Here is a 20,540-nt window from a genome sequence, read left to right as displayed (position 1 = left end):
TACCTTTTGGATATTGCCCACAGGTCCTTGGATCGTTTTCCTTAGGACCCGTGGTGGCTGCTCAACACGTTGTGTAGCTAACCCAGACCCTAGCAGGCTGAACAGCATCGAGTCCTGGTGTGACTGTAAGAATAGATAAGTGAATGAGAGAGTGACTGGCTTCTCTTCCTATCTTTTTCTCCCCCTCTACCTGTGGGTAGAGGGATACGGTCATCACCTTGCTGGATAAGGACGAGATGCCGGTGAGCTACTCGACAGAGCCCCATCCTATCCCTTTCACTAGGGATGGGAGCGAATATCCACCACTTCCTCCTACAAGGGGGGGGAAGGGGATGCCAACAAGAGACAAACCATAACTTTATGTTGCCTCTTGCAAATAGGAACTTGTTCTTGTTTGCTGGTACGAAGAGATACGCTTGCCTCTCTCTTAGTACTTGGTCCAGAGGTCTGACCATTGATCCTGCGGTGCACACCCCGATCAATCGGACAGAGGCTTGGATCCCTCCCTCGCTCTTACGACCAGGGAGGCATTCCAAGGTTGGGCGAACACCAGTCTGTTCACAAAAGACTCAGATTCCTCCCACCAAGAAGTGAGTCTTCCTATTGTAAAAGGACCGAAGGTTTGTATGCCGTGTCGGAACAAATGACAATTTGTCCAAAATTGCATTTTTCCTAACTATACAAACCTGAGGTCCTTTTACACATAGTCCCACCTCATGCCACCCCTCACTCTGCAGTTTTTGCTTGGGCCAAAAGCAAAAGTGATTTGTTTACCTCCCAGTCGCGACAAGCAGTTAACTACCGAACCCCTTGTTCGAAAGCTTACGACCTATCCAGCTGCCGCTAGTACCTTCCTATTGTAAAAGGACCTCAGGTTGTATAGTTAGGAAAAAATGCAATTTTCGGACAAATTGTCATTTTTTGGCTTGAACTATCGTCTTAGTATTCTGTTCACCATTGAAGCTTTCCTTCGAGGAAGACTTCTTCACTCTCTTTGATAGAGATCGAAGGTGGTCGATCTCCAGTCCTTATTTTGTTTTCTTGAAGGAAAGAATTTAGGATGGAGATCGTTGTTCAGAATCCCCTACAAATATACTACGTTATATTAACCTCGCGACATGATTTCTGCCTAAGCAGTTGAATTGTCGAGGGGTAGGCGCATATTCTAGTTAATCTACGGATTGCGACTTAGACGAGGAGTATTCTAATTGAACTGCAACTCGGGGTTGCCTGCAACCTCCCAGGAGTTTCCAGTTTCAATTTTATATACTTATGGTGTTGTCACAGCAACACCATTTAAGCTTTTATATTTACCGAAATTCGTTTCGCATAAATATAATTGCTCGAGCATATCTTTTTATGCTCGGTGGTTCTAGCCGAACGCATTCCTTCGTGGAAAGGATTACTTGGCAACTCAGGATGACGAGTCAGCGACAGCTACTGCGTATCGAATTGCCTGAGGCATTTCAGTACCAGCTGCCGCTTTGAGATGCACGGTTGGCTATGTCTTTCTCACCTGCTTTGATTGAATACCAACCGTATCTCTGCCCAACAATCACGGACTTAAGTCTGATTTAAACTGGGATTCTCGCATACATGAATGACCATCTACTGCTGTGACGCTAGTAGTATTCATCGTGTTCGGTATTGCGAGAATTTTAAACAGAGATATCTATTCGACTCTCATCTTTTCTGTTTACCGCACGGTAACAGAATTCTGTAATAGTCTCTTGCTGCATCGTAATCTTCGATAATGCGAATAATTTTTGCGGAATCTGAGTTTGTCCTTAAAATATCTTTTATTCGGAGGTGTGCATTGTTCACCCCGGATTAGCAGATGTATTGAAAGACATCGCCTACTCCCACACCTGCCAGCTCTACTTCCAAACGTTCAGCCCATGAGAAGCAGTTCTTCAGGTGGCTCTCCCCTGTGTTTCATTACTGAAGAACGCCCCGCTTTCATTGCACACCGGACAGCAATGAAATGGCGGTTAGCGTTTTCAGTCATTTGTAAGCACAGGTTTAGAATCTTGAGATTCCTTCTCTCGATTCAGCTGGAAGACGTAGGTTGCATTCATTGCTTACCACCTTCGTCTTCAACGTCACATAGTGTTGTTTCTCCTTAAGCTGAGATTCAACGTCTATGAGATTTTCTTGCCATCAGGGACCTCGGTCTTTGAAGGCAATTGACTTTCGCCTTTTGAGCTTATGCATTAAGAGAATCATCACAGCGCCGTCCGGCATCGGTGACTAACAAATATATTATTTGTTTTGGTCTCTCAGCATACTCTTTAAAGGGCGAAGGTCACGTGACTTACCCGGATGCTTGGACAACTTGCCTCTACCGATTCCGAACCAGTCAGTCGGCAGCTGTCAGAGCGGCCGGGTCAGTTACGAACTATGCTGTGGACTTAGTTCGGTTGTTTCAGAGCAATCATTACTTCGTCTTAATAGCTTGCCAGTATGAGTACTGTACATAACCAAAGTCGAGAAGAGGGATAGGTCATACGACTATTCCCTTCTTTTCGTCTTAGGTAACTGCATGACTTCTCTTGAGAAGTCAAGCACAAGGGATAGGGATTTGTGACGCTCGATTTCGTACCGATTTTCGTAGCGAAGACTCAGAACCCTTCGGTAACTGACGATTGGTTCGAGTCCTTCACAATACCCTCCCTAATGGACTTCACCGCCTCCGATACGAAGGCTATGCTGCTTTGTCCTGTGAAGGCGCGACGGAGCTGTCTGAAGAAACTCGACACCCAGGATGAGTGTGGACGCCTCTTCATCATTCTCTCGCGTTCCGCAGGAACTTCTCCGTGGCGCAGGTAGTGAAGGCAGGGGCCTGGTCCAACCGAACCGCATGCACCTCCTTCTACCTTCGGGATATTGCCCACAGTTCCTTGGATCTTTTTCCTGGGAACCGTGGTGGTTGCTCAAACACGTTGTAGTAGTTAACCCAGACCCTCGCAGGCTGAACAGCATCGAGTCCTGGTGTGACCGTAAGAATGGATGAGTGAATGAGAGTGTGACTGGCTCCTCTTCCCATCTTTTTCTTCCCTCTACCTCTGGGTAGAGGGACACGGTCGTTACCCTGCTGGGTAAGGACGAGATGCAGGTGAGCTACTCAATGGAGCACCATCCTATCCCTTTCAGTAGGTATAGGAGTAAATATCCACCACTTCCTCCAACAAGGGGGAGGAAGTGGATGCCAACTTGAGACAAACCCATCATTTTATGATTGTCTCTTGCAAACAGGAACAAGTTCTTGCTTGCTGGTACGAAGAGATACGCTTGCCTCTCTCTTAGTACTTGGCCCAGAGGTCTGACCATTGATCCTGCGGTGCACACCCCGATCAATCGGACAGAGGTTTGGATCCCTCCCTTGCTCATACGACGAGGGAGGCACTCCAGGGTTGGACGAACACCAGTCTGTTCACCAAAAAGACTCAGATTCCTCCCACCAAGAAGTGAGTCATCCTATTGTTAAAGGACCGAGGGTTTGTATTACGTATCGGAACAAATGACAATTTGTCGAAAATTGCATTTTTCCTAACTATACAAACCTGAGGTCCTTTACATATAGTCCCACCTCATGCCACCCCTCACTCTGCAACTTTTTGCATGGGCCTAAAGCAAAAGTGATTCTTCACCTCTCGGGCGCGCGGGCGCGCACACGATCGGACAAGCAGTTAACTACCGTTCTCAAACCTTGTTCGAAGCTTACGACCGTCCAGCTGCCGCTAGTTACCTTCCTATTGTTAAAGGACCTCAGGTTTGTATAGTTAGGAAAAATGCAATTTTCGACAAATTGTCATTTTTTATTTTTAAGGTTGTCTGAAGATACAGGGAGTTTTTTTGATATCTTTCAGTCTTCTAATGTCTTGGTGTATTTCTTAACCGGGTGTGGTGATCCCTCGTTTTTCATTGTGTTTTTTTGGTGATTTGTACTGCGCCCTGAGCAAGGGCATTATAGTCTTGTCCGTTAGTCACGTCCTCAACGGCAAGTACTTATTATTGTGTCCGGCACACGGATCCATATATCCTGTCGGTACAATAAAGGCCAGCAGACTACAGAGGCAGTAACCACTGAGTCAGCGGTCTTTAAAGGTAAGGAACCTATATCTTCGGATAATTCCAACAGTTGTTATTTTAGCTGCCACTGTCCCATCACCTAAATGTGTCAATCAGCTAGATGTAACCACCGGGTAAGTTATATAAGTGAAAATGACATTTTTATACATTCAACTTACCTGTCAGATATATACTTAGCTATTAGACTCCGTCGCCCGACAGAAATTCGAATTTTGCGCACACGCTACAGGTAGGTCAGGTGATCTACCGCCCTGCCGCTGGGTGGCAGGAATAGGAATCATTCCCGTTTTCTATCAGATTTTCTCTGTCGGCGCTACCGGCAACAACGTTGTTGGTTATGGCTGGATTTGGTTTTTTGCATCGCAATTGATCTTCGTTTTGGACCTTTTGGTGACGTATTTAGATCGTTGTACTGGCATACGCTTTTGTGGACCGTTGTTTGGATTTGGATTGGATTTTTCTTCATGATGTCTGACTCTGGAAGTGTTGTGAGAATGTGTGTGAATGAGGGTTGCAAGGTGAGAATGCCGAAAGCCTCGGTTGATCCTCACACTGTGTGTAAAGTGTGTAGAAAGTATGAATGCTCTTTCAATAACACTTGTCATGAATGCGAGAGTTTTAAGTGCTGAAGGGTGGAAGTCTCTAACTTCTTATTTGAAGAAGTTAGAAAGAGACCAGTTGAGGAAGTCTTCTTCCAAAACCATGCCTAGCTCTTTTTCTAGCGATTTAGTGAGTAATTTTGTACCCTCTTCTCCTTTGATAAATGCTCCTCCTTCTAATATTTCAGTGCCTACACCCCTTGTAGAACCTATGGATTCTACATCGGAAATTGCAAATCTTAAAGCCGCCCTTAAGAAAATGGAACTTAAAATGGCGGCTATAGAAGGTAAGCATAGTGAGATAAATAGTGCAGTGGGTAGTGACTTAAGTGTCCCCAGTGTAGTGGAGGGGGCATCTGATCGGCTCCACAACGCTCCCAGGCCTAGACCTCTTTCAAGCTCCCAAGCCCAGAGGAGAAGGAATGTCAAAAGCCGTACGGAGGTTGTGGAGAATCCCCACCAGTCAGACGTCTCTTCGGCAGATTTTGTAACACCTCAGACTGCCAGAGATCGCTACAGAAAAAGCATTCTCCGTGAGTGTTTCTCTTCATCGGAAAATTCATCTCCCAAGAGTGGATGGAGATCTGCGGATCTTTCCCGCCCCCTGAAGAGGAGCTGGAAAGAATCTCGATTAAACTCGAGTCCTGAGCGGTTTCCGGAGGAATTGCCATTGGATAATAAGAAGGCAAAAAGTTTGTTGCTTTCTCCTGCGGATTCGTGGGAACCTGAGAAGGACCGTTCTCCTTCCCCTCCTTTGGACCCAAACAAAGAAACTACGAGAATCTTAAGAGATATGCAGGATTCAATCGCTTCTCTCGTTGGAGTCCTCTTTAGAGATCCTCCCAGAAGAAAGGATTCTTTTCTACCAATTAAGAAGTCTAGAACTTCCTTATATGAGGTTCCTCCGAAAGAAGTATCTTCATCGGACAACGATTCTTCAGTCTCCTCAGTCTTTCATAAACCTGCCAAGATTCATACTTAAGTTAGGCGCGAAGCTTCAGATGAGAGCGAAGTTTCTCCCAGGCGAAAAGAGTTCAGTGAGGCGCCAGCCAGGCGCGAGGCGCTATCTAAGCAAGAAGCGCCAACCAGGCGCAAGGCGCCTATCAGGCGCGCAGAGCCAGGATTGTGCAAAGCTCCTACCAGGCGCGAGGCTCCTGTCAGGCACGGAACGTCAGCTAGCAGTGATTTTTCTTTTGGAAGTAGATCTCCTTCTAAGCTTAAGACTATTAGAGTAAGTCGAACTCCAGATAAAGTGGTTGGACCTTCGAAAGTGACAGTATCCACTTCTACCTCTCAGAAGAATTCGTTGGAAGTACAAGAGAAGAAAACTTCTAGGTCCGGCAGTCCCTCTCCGACCAGGAGTATTTCTCCCCGGGAAACAAGATCCCCGGATAAAGAGTCTTCCAAAAGAACTCGTTCCCCTACTAATCTGGAACTAGAAGATGTGTCGGAGGAAGAGATTTCGACCAGTGAAAGCCTTTCCAACTAAAGGTTTTAGCTTCGCTTCTCCTACAAGAGTTCGGAGATTCGTAAAGCCCTGCAGCTCCTCCTTCTCCTAGATCACTATTTTCTAGTACGAAGACGCCGAAGTCCTCTTCATTTTTGAAAATGAAGCCAGCAATATCCATGAAGGCTCTTCAGTCACTGAATACGTGGATGAGCTCTAAGAAAGAGTCTTTAAAAACGGTTTATTGCTCTCCTCCCTCCAAACTTGCAGGTAGGAGAGGCATCTGGTAAAGAACGGAAGAAGCTATGGTACTGATGCTTCCTTCATCTGCAGAAGTGGATTTTTCAAGCCTTGTAGAGTCTTCAAGAAGACATTCTCTTACTCGGCTAAGGCTTATTGGAGCATGTCCGAGTTAGATCAGCACCTAAAGGGACTTTTCCATGTCTTGGAAGTTTTCAATTTCCTGGATTGGTCCCTTGGGGTGCTGGCTAAAAAGACCCGAGATCCAGACTTTCTGGATCCCGAGGTTTTGCACAGTATCTTATCGTGCATGGATAAGGCAGTACAAGATGGTTCGAGAGAACTGGCATCTCTCTTTGGGTCAGGAGTAGTGAAAAAGAGATCTCTGTTTGGATCTTTCCTGACCAAAGCGGTATCTCCTTCCCAGAGGTCAGCTCTACTGTACGCTCCTCTGTCGGATCACTTGTTCCCTTCTCAGTTAGTGAAGGACATCTCACGGTCACTATCTGAGAAGGCAACGCAGGATCTTTTGGTACAATCTACCAAAAAGAATAGACCGGCAGTACCAATTGTAAAGAAAACAACTCGTACTCCTATTGTGCCCTTTCGTCGAGGCACCTCAGCTCGACCCCCAACGAAAAGAAAGGCTTCTGACAAACAAGGAAGGTCTTCCTTCCGATCATTTAAAAAGTCGAAGTAGCAACTACGTCCTCCAAACACCTGTAGGTGCCAGACTCCTAAAGTTTGTAGGAGCCTGGGCCATGAGGGAAGCCAACCCTTGGACTTTGTCTGTTCTGGAGAAGGGATACATCATACCCTTCCTAGACAAACCACCTTTGTCAACATCTCCAAAGGAATTGTCGGCGAGGTACAAGGACCCTGTTCAGAGGGAGACACTTCTTCAGACGGTGGCAACGATGAGGAACAAAGAAGCAATAGAAGAAGTGCAGGATCCGCACTCCCCGGGGTTTTACAACCGCCTTTTCTTAGTCCCGAATGCTTCGGGGGGATGGAGACCTGTCCTAGGTGTGAGCATCCTGAACCGATACGTGGAGAAGAAGAAATTCTCCATGGAGACTTCTGCTTCGGTTCTTTCAGCCCTGCGTCCGGGAGATTGGATGGTCTCCCTGGACCTTCAGGATGCTTACTTTCATGTTCCAATTCACCCATCGTCGAGGAAGTATCTCAGATTTATGACACAAGGAAAGATCTTCCAATTCAGGGCCTTGTGCTTCGGCCTCTCCACGGCTCCTCAGGTATTTACGTACCTGATGAGGAATGTGGCCAGATGGCTTCATCTGAAAGGCATAAACATCTCGCTGTATCTCGATGATTGGCTCATCCGAGCCAAGTCGGAGAAACAATGTATGGAGGACCTGCAAGTAACATTGAAACTAACGCAATCTCTAGGATTACTCGTGAACCTCGAGAAATCGCAGATGATCCCCAGCCAGAACTTAGTTTATCTGGGGATTCGGATGGATTCTCGGGGTTTTCAGGCTTTTCCTTCCCAGGAAAGACTCGTTCGGGGCTTACAGAAAGTCTCGAACTTCCTAGGGAAAGAACGAAGTTCAGCGAGGGAATGGTTAAGCCTTCTGGGGACTCTTTCCTCCCTAGAACAGTTCATTTCCCAAGGAAGACTCCACCTACGCCCTCTTCAATTCTTCTTAAGAAGAACGTGGAATTGGAAAGAAGGGCAACTAACAGACACTTTCTCGATTCCCTTAGAGGTGAAGAATCACCTAAAGTGGTGGCTGATCCCTCTGGAGAAGTACGAGGGGATGCCTCTAGAGGTTTGGAACCCAGACCAAATCTTATTCTCAGACGCGTCAGAGATGGGATGGGGAGTGACTCTAGGAGTAAGGGAAGTGTCAGGCCGATGGAAGAAGGAACAGGAAGCCTAGCATATAAACGCCAAGGAACTGTACGCAGTTTTCCTAGCACTGAAGTTCTTCGAACCGGAGGTCAAAGATCAGGTGGTACAGGTCAACGCAGACAATACCACGGCGTTGGCCTATATCAGAAAACAGGGGGGGGACTCACTCGTTTTCCCGTTACGAGATAACGAGGGATCTGTTATCTTGGGCAAAAGAGAGAAACATTACCCTCCTAACGAGATTCGTAAAAGGAGAGAAATATGTGAGGGCGGACAGACTCAGCAGGACAAACCAAGTTCTCCCCATAGAGTGGACTCTCCAGGATCAAGAGTGTCAGAGCCTGTGGTCCCTGTGGGGCAGGCCACAGATAGACCTGTTCGCTGCTTTCCTATCCAAGAGGATAGAGAACTTCTGCTCCTCGGTGGAAGATCCGAGAGCGATAGCGGTGGATGCCATGCTGTTGAATTGGTCAGGCCTAGATGCCTACGCCTTTCCCCCATTCAAACTGCTAGGAGTAGTACTGAAAAAGTTTGTGGCGTCGAAAGGGACGAGGCTAACCCTCATCGCCCCGTTTTGGCCCCCTCAAGATTGGTTCACAGAGGTACAGGAATGGACAGTGGACTTTCCCAGATCTCTTCCAAACAGGATAGATCTTCTCAAACAACCCCACTTCGAGAGGTATCATCAAAACCTCCCTGCTCTCGCTCTGACTGCCTTTCGACTATCGAAAGCAATCGCTAGAGCCCGAAGATCCTCAACTATTCGGGTCTATCAATCAAAGTGGGATGTGTTCAGGAGATGGTGTAGAAAGAAGAAGCTGACCACCTCCGATACCTCTGTGACCAACGTTGCCAATTTTCTGATATTCCTTAGAGAGGAATCCCAGTTATCGGTTTCTACTATTAAAGGCTACCGAAGTATGCTCTCTGCGGTTTTTAGGAACAGAGGCCTAAATTTAGCAGAAGACAAGGACCTTCACGACCTAATAAGATCATTCAAGACCTCTAAATCCATATCTTCTCGTACTCCGAGCTGGAATCTGGATGTGGTGCTTAAAGTCCTTTCATCAGAAAAATTTGAACCTCCTCACCTTGCCTCGTTTAGGGATTTGACGAGAAAATGTATTTTCTTGTTTCCTTAGCAACAGCTAAAAGAACGAGTGAAATCCACGCCCTTGATTCTCGAGTGGGATTTAAGAAAGATTCAGCTATTTGTTCTTTCCAGACTCTGTTTCTGGCCAAGAACGAAAATCCTTCTAAACCCTGGCCCAGGAGTTTTTTGAAGTGAAGGGTCTTTCGAACTTGGTGGGAGAGGAAATAGAAAGATCTTTATGCCCGGTAAGAGCTCTTAAGTTCTATCTCAAGAAGAAGAAAGAACTAGGAGGATGCAAACAAAGTCTATGGTGCGCGGTTCGGGATCCAAAGAGACCCATGTCCAAAAATGCCTTAGCATTTTTTGTCAGGAGCATAATTACTGAAGCTCATGACAAATGCACTGATGACTCCTTAAGAACTCTTCGAGTGAAGGCTCATGAGGTAAGAGCTGTAGCCACATCTTTAGCATTTCATAAAAACATGTCTATGAAAGACATTTTAGATGCGACTCTGGAGGTGTAATTCAGTCTTCGCATCTCATTATCTTAAAGATGTCAAAGTTACCTATGAGAAGTGCTTCTCTCTAGGTCCTTTCGTATCAGCGGATACAGTGCTGGGGCTTGGAACACATACCGATCCTTAAAAATTTATATTTTGTTCATGAAACTTACCTGTCAGATATATATATAGCTGTATTTTCTGAAGTCCGACAGAATTTTAAAAACTTCCGGCACACGCAGTGGTCGGCCAGGTGGTTAGTACCCATTCCCGCCGCTGGGAGGCGGGTATCAGGAACCATTCCCGTTTTCTATTCATAATTTTTCTGTCGCCTGTACTGGAAACACCTGTTTTCAGTACCTCCGTCTTAGGATTTTGGAAACTTCATTGCCGCTAAGTATCCTGATTGTCTTTTGATTTATTTACTTCGATTTGTGGCTAGGCATACGCTATCTTAAATTGATTTGAATTTGATTCATTTTTGCATAAGATATCTGAATCTAGTTAGGCTAGTTTCAGAGGGTGTTGTCTGCAAAGATAGGGTGTGGCTACCGAAAGCTTCGGTAGATCCGCCCTTAGTATGCACGATGGGTTTGGGTCTTGCTTCTTGGTGGAGACGTTGTCTAATTCCGTAATAAAGAAGTATGATTCGTATGTACGCAATTAATCAGTAAGCAAAAGTCAGGGTAGTGAACCTGCTAATCTACCTGTAGACTTATTTTTGCCTAACAGTGTAGTATGGCCTACGGGCTATGAATATGTCTGCGAGAGGTGCTCGCTCTCCTTCATTGTTGTGAAGAGTGCTACTTCTGTAAATGATACACCCTGTAGTGTTGCCTTCGGGCCCTAAAACAGTGTCTGGAGAGGGTATTGCCCTTTCTCTGATACTCTCTCGATTCGTAACTTAGAATCGAAAGTGCTTGCTTTAGAGAGCAAAAGTGAAGTGGCTAAGTGCAGTGTGCCCCTTGTGTAGTGGAGGGTGCGTCAGATCGGCCTTATTTCGCCTCTAGGCCGGGACCTCTGCTTGACTCCCAGGAACAGGGAGAGAGCATGTCGAAAGCCGAAGGAGGGCTACGAGGAACCCCCACCGATCTGACGTGCCTTCGGCAGACCTGAAGATACTCCCAGGCTGCCAAAGTGCGTGCATTTGCACGAATCCTGAAGGATTGCTTCTCATCCTCCGAAGTGTCCTCCCCGCGCAGGGGTTGGAGCTTTCGGAAGGACTCGCGCCCTCTAAATAGAAGCTTTAATAGAGGAGGGCCGCTTCACGTTTCTCTCTCTCTCTCTCGTCATGCGTTTCAGTGAGAAGTAATAAGGCGAACGTCGCCTGAACTGTGTACGTCTTTTTTCCACCGAGAAATACGAAAAGAAAGTCGTAGTAGCAGGACGCTTTTTGAGCGCTGACGTCCGAGCTTTGTTCTGTGAGAATAAGAAGGCGTTCCGCGGCCCCTCGTATTCTTACACGATCAACCCTTCTCCCGAGACTGCTTCGTGCAGTCGAATTTTTCTCCAGATTGTATCTCGCTCTTCCTGAAGGCAGTTTCTCTCGCTTGTTTTGACGCCTGTCAGGAGCGTGACGCTTTTCTGCACGCTTCTTTGGACGCTCGGCTTGGACGGGATGCTCGGATGGACGCCAGGCGCTCGCGGGTGGATGCCAAGTGCGCACCAGTGGACGCCGAGCATGCACCAGCGCACGCCAGGTGTGCCGCCTGGCTGAACGTTTCTTTTGGGAACTCTTCAAGCTCTTGTTTCAGATGGGGGCCTGCCTGAATTTTTATTTTTACCTCTACCTTCAGTGATACCTTCTACCTCACCTGCAAAGAATGTGAAGTAAGCAGTGCTTCGGAGGAAGCTTAAAGTGAACAGGCAACTTCGTCCTCGAACCCAGCAAGACATCGGGTTTCGTGAATTCAAGAGGTCTCTGTCAATTAATATTGCTTTTCGCAAAGGTGGATGGAGTTAAGGAAAGCTCAAGGGAAGATCTCGTTTGCTCTACCGCAGTCAAGACTTTGTGATAAGTCAGTTACGGGTTATGTAAAAGCTCGACGTCCTGCACGTCATGACGCTCGACTACGTTCGGTAGGATTCTTGCAAAAGCACTCGTCAAGAGGACGCTCTTCAGGAAAGCGCAAGACAGGACTTCCTTTGCCATACTGCTAATAAATTTAAGTTTGCAAGCTTTTTAGTCCATCTGAAAGGGCTTTTCAGATGTTAGATTTTGTTTTGTTAGTTCCTAAGTTCAGGACTACGCTGCCGAAGATGAACATCTGGGTCCTACCTGCCGAAAGCCCATAGAGCGGCAGCCCGGACCGTTGAGATACAACGAACGAGATACCGACTGTAACCCCTACTGGTTATTTAGGAGTAGACTTTGTAAACTGTGAAACTGACCGTCTGCGAAAATATATGGGTGGCTTACTTAACAAGCACCACTAATTGCTCGTTAGATTTTTGGGTCTAGATCCACTATATGAGATACCAGATGAAACAATATATAATATATCTGCAGACTCTCCTGATTATAGAATGACCAGTGACAGACATTTTGGAGGGTGGGTTCCCCCTGACAGACGCACTGAAAAGGGGGGGTTAATTGGATCTAGATCCAACTTAGGAGATACCGAGTAAAATTTACACTACAATAGCACTGCACATCCTAGAATACTGTGGTGGTAATGACAGACGTTTTAGTGGGTGGTTACCCCCTGACAGACGCCCCACAACGAGTGGGGAGGGGGAGGGGGAGGCAGGATCTGCATCCAACATTGGAGATACCAAGTAAAATTTGTACTACAATTGCACTGCACATCCTAGAATGCTGTGATGGTAATGCCAGACATTTTAGTGGGTGGTTACCCCTGACTGACACCCCACAACGAGTGGGGGAGGAAGGGGGAAGGGTAGGGGGAGACAGGATCTCCATCCAACATCATAGTGCCAAGTAAAACATTTGTACTACAATAGCACTGGACTTCCTAGAGTACTGTGGTGGTTAATGACATATTTTAGTGGGTGGTTTCCCCCTGACAGACACCCCACAACGACTTGGGAGGGGCGGGGGGAGGGGAGCCAGGATCTGCATCCAACATTGGAGATACCAAGTATAATTTGTACTACAATAGCACTGCACTGCACATCCTAGAGTACTGTGGTGGTAATGACAGACATTTTAAGGGTGGTTACCCTCTGGCAGACACCCCACAACGAGTAGGGAGGGGGAGAGGGAGGGAGAGGTGGGACACCTTGAAATATTTCAAAATCTATCATAGCCAATATTAATATTAGAAAATATGGTAAGTATCTGAAAATCGTGAGCCTGATAAAATGTAAAAGGCAAAAAATTCAAGAAATATTGTGATGTTTCAGGATAAGAATTACTGCCGGAGTTATTTTTAAAATTCCTATTAAAGTATGGAATATTTCACTTCATTAATTCCATCACATCTACATAAATACTATGTGTGACACTTACTAGACTGGTCTACTTTCTATAGTTTCACACACACATCACCACACACACACACACACACACCACACACACACACACATATATATACTATATACTATATATAATATTAGCACTATCCTTTGGTTTGGAGTTATTACTTCACACAAAGTATTTTATCTGAATGGGAGGGGTCACAATTGGCAACAGCTGCAAGTATGTGTGCTGACCCATTTTTGAATAATTAAACCAGTCATATTGTGCCAATAATTAAACCAGTCATATGGTGCCACTCTCAGTTCCTCTAAAAAAAAGAAATGTAAGATAAGTATTCTCGCTTTAATAGCGTCTTTGGTCATTTTCTTTTCTTGCCTATAGTTAGGACACTGCAGCCATGTCGAGGTTCGTAGCCCAACGTGTCTTACCATAAGTGAATTGTTCTTTAGTTGCTGTTGGTTCGTGTGGATGAAAATGAAACTTTTTTTATCGGATATGGAATTCGATTAACACCAAAGTCCCATCATAAAGAGCCGTTTTAAACACCCGCACATTCACAAAGAAATGATGTATCACAACACAAATAATTACTGGAAACGGAAATGTGAATGAAATTGTTCAGGATAAGCTAACTATAAAGATTAAAACATTTTCCCCCATTTTATTCCCCCTCCCGAAGTTGACGATCATACAACTTGGAGCTCCTGACTCCCAAATTAAGTTGGCCTATAATATCATGTCAGTTATCTAATAGTCCACGTTATTTTCGGCGGCCTCACTCAAATTTATCTGTACACTATCACCAAGTATCAGGTACCATATATATTCAGGGAAGAAAATCTAAACTTAAATAAAAATGATACGCAATTTGATGTTTAAAGCCAGCCGAGTGCGTTTGTCTCTTACTTCCCGCCGGCACGCACCACAGGCAGCCTATGTAATATGTTTCAATACATTCTATCGATGCTGGCTTTGACGACCATTATTCGGCTAATTTTCTCCCGGAAATATTTTTTTTCTTTATTTGTTCATTATATCCAGTAGACAGGCACTAACATCATATTATATCCTCACGTTTGTTCAATGCATTTACCATTGTTAATATGATTTATAATGCGTCTCCAACAGTCATAAAAATTTGACAACCGAATGTGCAAATATGTCAGCTGTGGCAAGGCATAGGGCGTCAATCACTGGAGTAGCGATCTCCCTGCCGAGAGTGACTTCTTTATTATTATTATTATTATTATTATTAGTTATTATTATTATTATTACTATATTATTATTATTATTATTATTATTCGACCCAATTTCACAGAGAAAAAATTACCTTACGAAAACACACCTAAGCTCTCCAACCATTGTGGTCAGGTCTAAGCATCTGCTCTTGGATCTAAGCAGTGTCAATCATAAATGGTTCCTGTGTAAATACAGGACTTTCTTTGCATATGGTAGCAAAGCACTAACTAAACAGTAATGTACAATCACTAACCACCAACACTCACAATGCACTTACTCAGTAAGCAGCTACACTTGCATACATTCACTATCACACACACACACACACACTTAACATACACTCACACACTCTCAATAACACTCTGAATACCCAACACTCACTAGGCACTCACTATACCACTCAAATGCTCAATAACACTTCAAATACTAAATTTACTAAATATTCATTATACTCCAAACACTCGGTAAACATTCACTAAACACTCACTTAATCCTAAACATTAATTAAACACTAAACAGTCACTAACCCCAAACACTCATTAATACTAATGCTTACCAAACCCTAAATACTTATTAAATACTAAACAGTGAATGAACATCACTCATTAAAAACTTAATAAACACTTACATACTAAAAATTTGCTAAACACTAACATTCACAAGAACATTCACTAAACGCTCACTTAAAATTCGCAAAACTTTCACTAAAACCCTAAACACTTACTGAATACTTACACACTAAATATTCACTAAACACTACCATTCACAAGACGTTCACTAAACAAAAAAACGTTCACTTGACATTCACAAAACATTTACTAAAACCCTGAAGACAAAACATTCACTGAATACTTACACAATAAACATTCAATAAACATTCACAAAACATTCACTAAACCCTAAAGACTCAGTAAACATTCATTGAACACTGACACATTAAACAGTCACTAAACCCTAAACATTCATCAAACACTTACTCATAAACATTCACGAAAACGCATACTCACTAAACCCTAAACAATTCGCTAAACACTGACGCATTAAACATTAACGATAGAAAAAATTGACAATCGCACTCATTTTTCATTTCTCTTGTTCTTTACATTAATGCAAGGTGATTATTTTTTTTTTTTTTTTGTCTAGTTTGCTCTTGTATTTATTCATAATCTTCTTGAGAGAATGGAAATGTTCGAAATAACTTGGTGTGTAGAGTTATTGTTTAAAAAACAGAGATCCTCTGTGTCCTTCCTCAGCCAGGTGTATTATGTCTGACGGAATTTTACGCCAAGCCGAAAAAAATCGACTATAGTAACAACAATATTCATTCATAAAACTGATAATACAAAAAATGTATCCATGATTTCATTAGCATGAAAGTCAGTTGAAACCAAAAGAAGGTAGTCCTGCTTCGATAAAAACAAACGAGTAGGCTGTAGCACAATTATTATGATCTGTACCCTGGACTATAGCGTATATACTTACATATGTATTACTATCTATTTAATGGGTGCGTAACTCTATTTAACAAATGTTATGTACATAGACATTTTACAGCAATAACTCTATAATGATAAGAACTTATATGCTACTTTATAGTGTCAGTCTTCCAACCACCGCTACATTAATTTTCATATCGTATACAAAGCTAAAGCGAGTAGGGGAGACCGGGGCTAGTTGGCACACTTTTTACAATTTTGGTCATTGCGAATATAAAACAAACTTGTTGCAAAATTCTTACCGCCATTGAAAAATATTAACATTCGTCTTTATCATAGAGCAAAATAATTGTTGTTTGCTTTCAACATAAGATACAATAAGCTTTAGAAAAAAAATAATTTTTCGTGCCACTTTGCCCCACGGGGTAATTGTTGGCACACATTATGGGGTAAGTTGGCACATGATAATTAAAAGAAAATTACTACATTGCATTTAAATCAAATAGCAAAAATACTCTCTGAATTTCCAAAATACAAAATATAAGGCATTAGTATTACTTCAGATCATCATCTAGTTGTAATTGTGGCAGGTGTGAAATAAATCCTCGTCATAGTCTTCATGCTCCCACATGTTATATGCCCTGCACTGGACATACATTTCTCCTGGCTACCAAACGCAGGCTCTCTTCAGCTGAGCTTTCTTCTGAATCAACAGGAGCAGTTCTTAAACTGTGTATCACGCTGATGACTGATCTGAAGCCCATGTGTCTTTTCGGACATCTCTCGATCTGTTACATAACCACCCGTAAAATCAAAATCTTGAAATTGTCTGTAATTCAGAGTTGAAATTCCATCAATCCTAAACCAATTGAAAACATCAGAATAAGTGACAGCTAGAGGTAAAGCCGAGGAAACTTTACCAGGAATGTCACAGATGGGCATACTTGATCCCGGATTTCCAGTCATCCACGAATCACATGTCCTGTTAACACATTTCTTCAGATGACTATAAACACTAAAATCCAGGGGCTGCAACTTGTGAGAAAAATGTGGAGGAAATGATAGGACACTAATCTCATTATCCTTCCAAAAATCCAGAAACAAAACGTAAATTATATAAATAAATAGGCTTACTATTGCTATCAAATAACGTGTGCCAACTTGCCCCATTTATTTTGAGCCAACTTGCCCATCCCTACCATTTGGTACAAAAACGATTAACAGTCCACACCAAGAAACCTTGAATTAATCATTTTAATGCTATAGAATCTTTAAACCATAAGAAAACTAATGCTATCATTGAAAACTAATCTTTATGAATGTATAGATGTTATAGCAAATAACAGAAAGATTAAAATATTTACTTACTACCATCAAAATAAAGAATTGTCTCATAAATTCGAGCTCCTACGTTCTATCTCTATAGAATTTTGCTTGTAATTGAGGAACCACTTGGCAATTACACAGTATATGTATTAGAGTCCTCCTATTGGTAAACTTTAAAGTCATGTTGAGTATGCCAACTTACCCCTGTAGCCAACTAGCCCCGGGCTCCCCTACTATATATAATTGAAGTTAGTTGCTTGCTTGACAAAATAATAATATGACTGAATTATTATATGAAACAAATAAATTATTTTTGTGTTAGATCAGCCATCGTCAACCGGGGTTCCGTGGAACCTTAGGGTTCCGTGAACGATCGCCAGGTGTTCCGTACGAATTCATGTTTTATTTAATTATTTGTTATTTATAAGTATATATTTTTCGTTAAACATGGCGTGAAAAATCGTAGTCCTATAATTTATTTTATCGTAACATATCGCGCGAGATTTTGAGATTTTTTTCCCTCTGTTTTACTAATGGTAATTAATGCAAATGCTTACATATATATATATATATATATATATATATATATATATATATATATATATATATATATATATATATATATATATATATATATATATATATATATATATATGTATATATATATATATATATGTATATATATATATATATATATATATGTATATATATATATATATATATATATAATATATATATATATATATGTGTGTGTGTGTGTGTGTGTGTGTGTGTGTGTGTGTGTGCGTGCGTGTGTGTGTGTGTGTTTTGGGGTTCCTTGGGATGAGGAAAATTATCTCAGGGGTTCCTCAAATGTCAAAGGTTGGGAAACACTGTGTTAGATAAATACAAAGGATATAGAAAGGATAAAAATATTTATTAAATATATCACGATAATGTATAATACGGGTCAATAGTAGCCCACTATACTAATCTAGACATTCATTATCAGGGCTTGCCCTTCCCCCTGCCCACCTGTTAGGGTGTGTCTGTCAGGGGGAAAACCACCCACTAAAATGTCTGTCATTACCATCACAGCATTCTAGGATATGAAGTGCTATTGGTATCTCCAATGTTGGATGCAGTTCCTGTCTCCCCTCCCCTCCCCACTCATTGTGGGGTGTCTGTCAGGGGGTAACCACCCACTAATATGTCTGGTATTACCATCACAGCATTCTAGGATGTGCAAGTGCTATTGTAGTACAAATTTTACTTGGTGTCTCCGATGTTGGATGGAGATCCTGTCTCCCCCTCCCCTTCCCCTTCCCCCCCACCTCGTTGTGGGGTGTCTGTCAGGGGGTAACCACCCACTAAAATGTCTGGCATTACCATCACAGCATTCTAGGATGTGCAGTGCAATTGTAGTACAAATTTTACTTGGTATCTCCAATGTTGGATGCAGATCCTGCCTCCCCCTCCCCACTCGTTGTGGGGCGTCTGTCAGGGGGTAACCACCCACTAAAACGTCTGTCATTACCACCACAGTATTCTAGGATGTGCAGTGCTATTGTAGTGTAAATTTTACTCGGTATCTCCTAAGTTGGATCTAGATCCAATTAACCCCCCCTTTTCAGTGCGTCTGTCAGGGGGAACCCACCCTCCAAAATGTCTGTCAATGGTCATTCTATAATCAGGAGAGTCTGCAGATATATTATATATTAGTTTCATCTGGTATCTCATATATTGGATCTAGACCCAAAATCTAACGAGCAATTAGTGGTGCTTGTTAAGTAAGCCACCCATATATTTTCGGCAGACGGTCAGTTTCGCAGTTTACAAGTCTACTCCTAAATACCAGTAGGGGTTACAGTCGGTATCTCGTTCGTTGTATCTCAATGGTCCGGGCTGCCGGTCTACCAGTCTCTTATCAGGATTCTTGCCCCTTCCTCGATTGATACGGGAATGGGAAAAATAATATGCTCGACTTCCTGGATTACGTTTTGTCAATTCAGTGACTTTCCCCCATTGACAATATACTATCGTTTTGTCAAGTAAGTGGGTATCCCCTCATTGACAAAATATCTCTTTGTCCCGTAAATGGGTTAGTTCTCATTGACAAACATCTCAATAACTTTATATTGCGTAAGCGGATAACCTCTTTTTGACAAGACGGAAGAGCCCTCATTCATCAATCGCAGACTCGTACAAGTAATAGACTTGTAGACTACGTCAATGAACGCTTATGTCCAATAACATAAGAAGCTTGAGCTATCCGCTTCGATTCTCTAAGATTTGTTCAATAAACTTGCCTGTCAGATATGTATGTAGCTGTGTTTCCGAATTCAGCTATAGTTATGTCTGCCAGGTAAGTATGAACAAACTTTTATTGTATCATAACAATTTCATATTTTGCCTTGCGTTATTTTACTACTGGTTGGTTCAAGTCATATACGCTTGCTGTAGTTACCTCTTTGGATGACAACCGATAGGTCTATTGTCTTTTATTTTAAGGGCATTTAATCGTTACTCCCTGCAGCCTACTAGGAGTTTCCAATTTTTGTTCATGCCACTTACCTGACAGATATATATATAGCTGTATTTTCTGAAGTCCGACAGAATTTCAAAACTCGCGGCACACGCAGTGGGCGGCCAGGTGGTAGTACCCATTCCCGCCGCTGGGAGGCGGATATCAGGAACCATTCCCATTTTCTATTCATATTTTTTCTGTCGCCGGTCGGTAAACAACTGTTACAGACCTCTGCTCAGGATTTTTTTTTTTTTTGTTTTTGGAATTGACTCGCTTTAAGTATCTGATTGGATTTTTGGTATTGAATGGATTGTTTGGATTGGCATGGCGCGATAGTGGCACCGTTTTTTGACTTTGGATTGGCTTTTCTGTAAACGTGATGTCTGGATCAAGTGCTGTGAGTTTCAGAGTGTGTGTGAGGACTGATTGTAAGGTGAGGCTACCGAAAGCATCGGTAGACCCCCACACAGTATGTATGAGTTGTAGGGGGCATAATTGTTTGGTGGATAATCGGTGCAATGAATGTGAGAGATTGACCGATGATGATTGGAGAGTATATGAGTCCTATCGCCTTAAATTGGAACGCGATAGGATCAGGAGGTCTTCCTCCAGGAGTGGTTCCTACCAAGGTAAGGCTAATATCTCTCCTGTATTAACACCTGTAGAGTTTGCATCTCCTAAACCTGTGTTGCCTTCGGGCTCTGATTCTGTGTCGGGAGAAGCTAATGCTCTCTCTCTTATTTT

General features: G+C 43.0%; 1 pseudogene; it reads left to right on the top strand.

Moving 5' to 3' along the window:
* LOC135217215 (serine/arginine repetitive matrix protein 2-like) overlaps positions 1–20,540 on the top strand; it is a 199,472-nt pseudogene that overhangs the window by 102,578 nt on the left and 76,354 nt on the right.

Source organism: Macrobrachium nipponense, chromosome 7 (genome assembly GCF_015104395.2).
Source record: "Macrobrachium nipponense isolate FS-2020 chromosome 7, ASM1510439v2, whole genome shotgun sequence".
NCBI lineage: Eukaryota > Metazoa > Arthropoda > Malacostraca > Decapoda > Palaemonidae > Macrobrachium > Macrobrachium nipponense.
The sequence above is the reverse complement of the archived record's forward strand: the minus strand, read 5'-3'. Positions and strand labels throughout refer to the sequence as shown.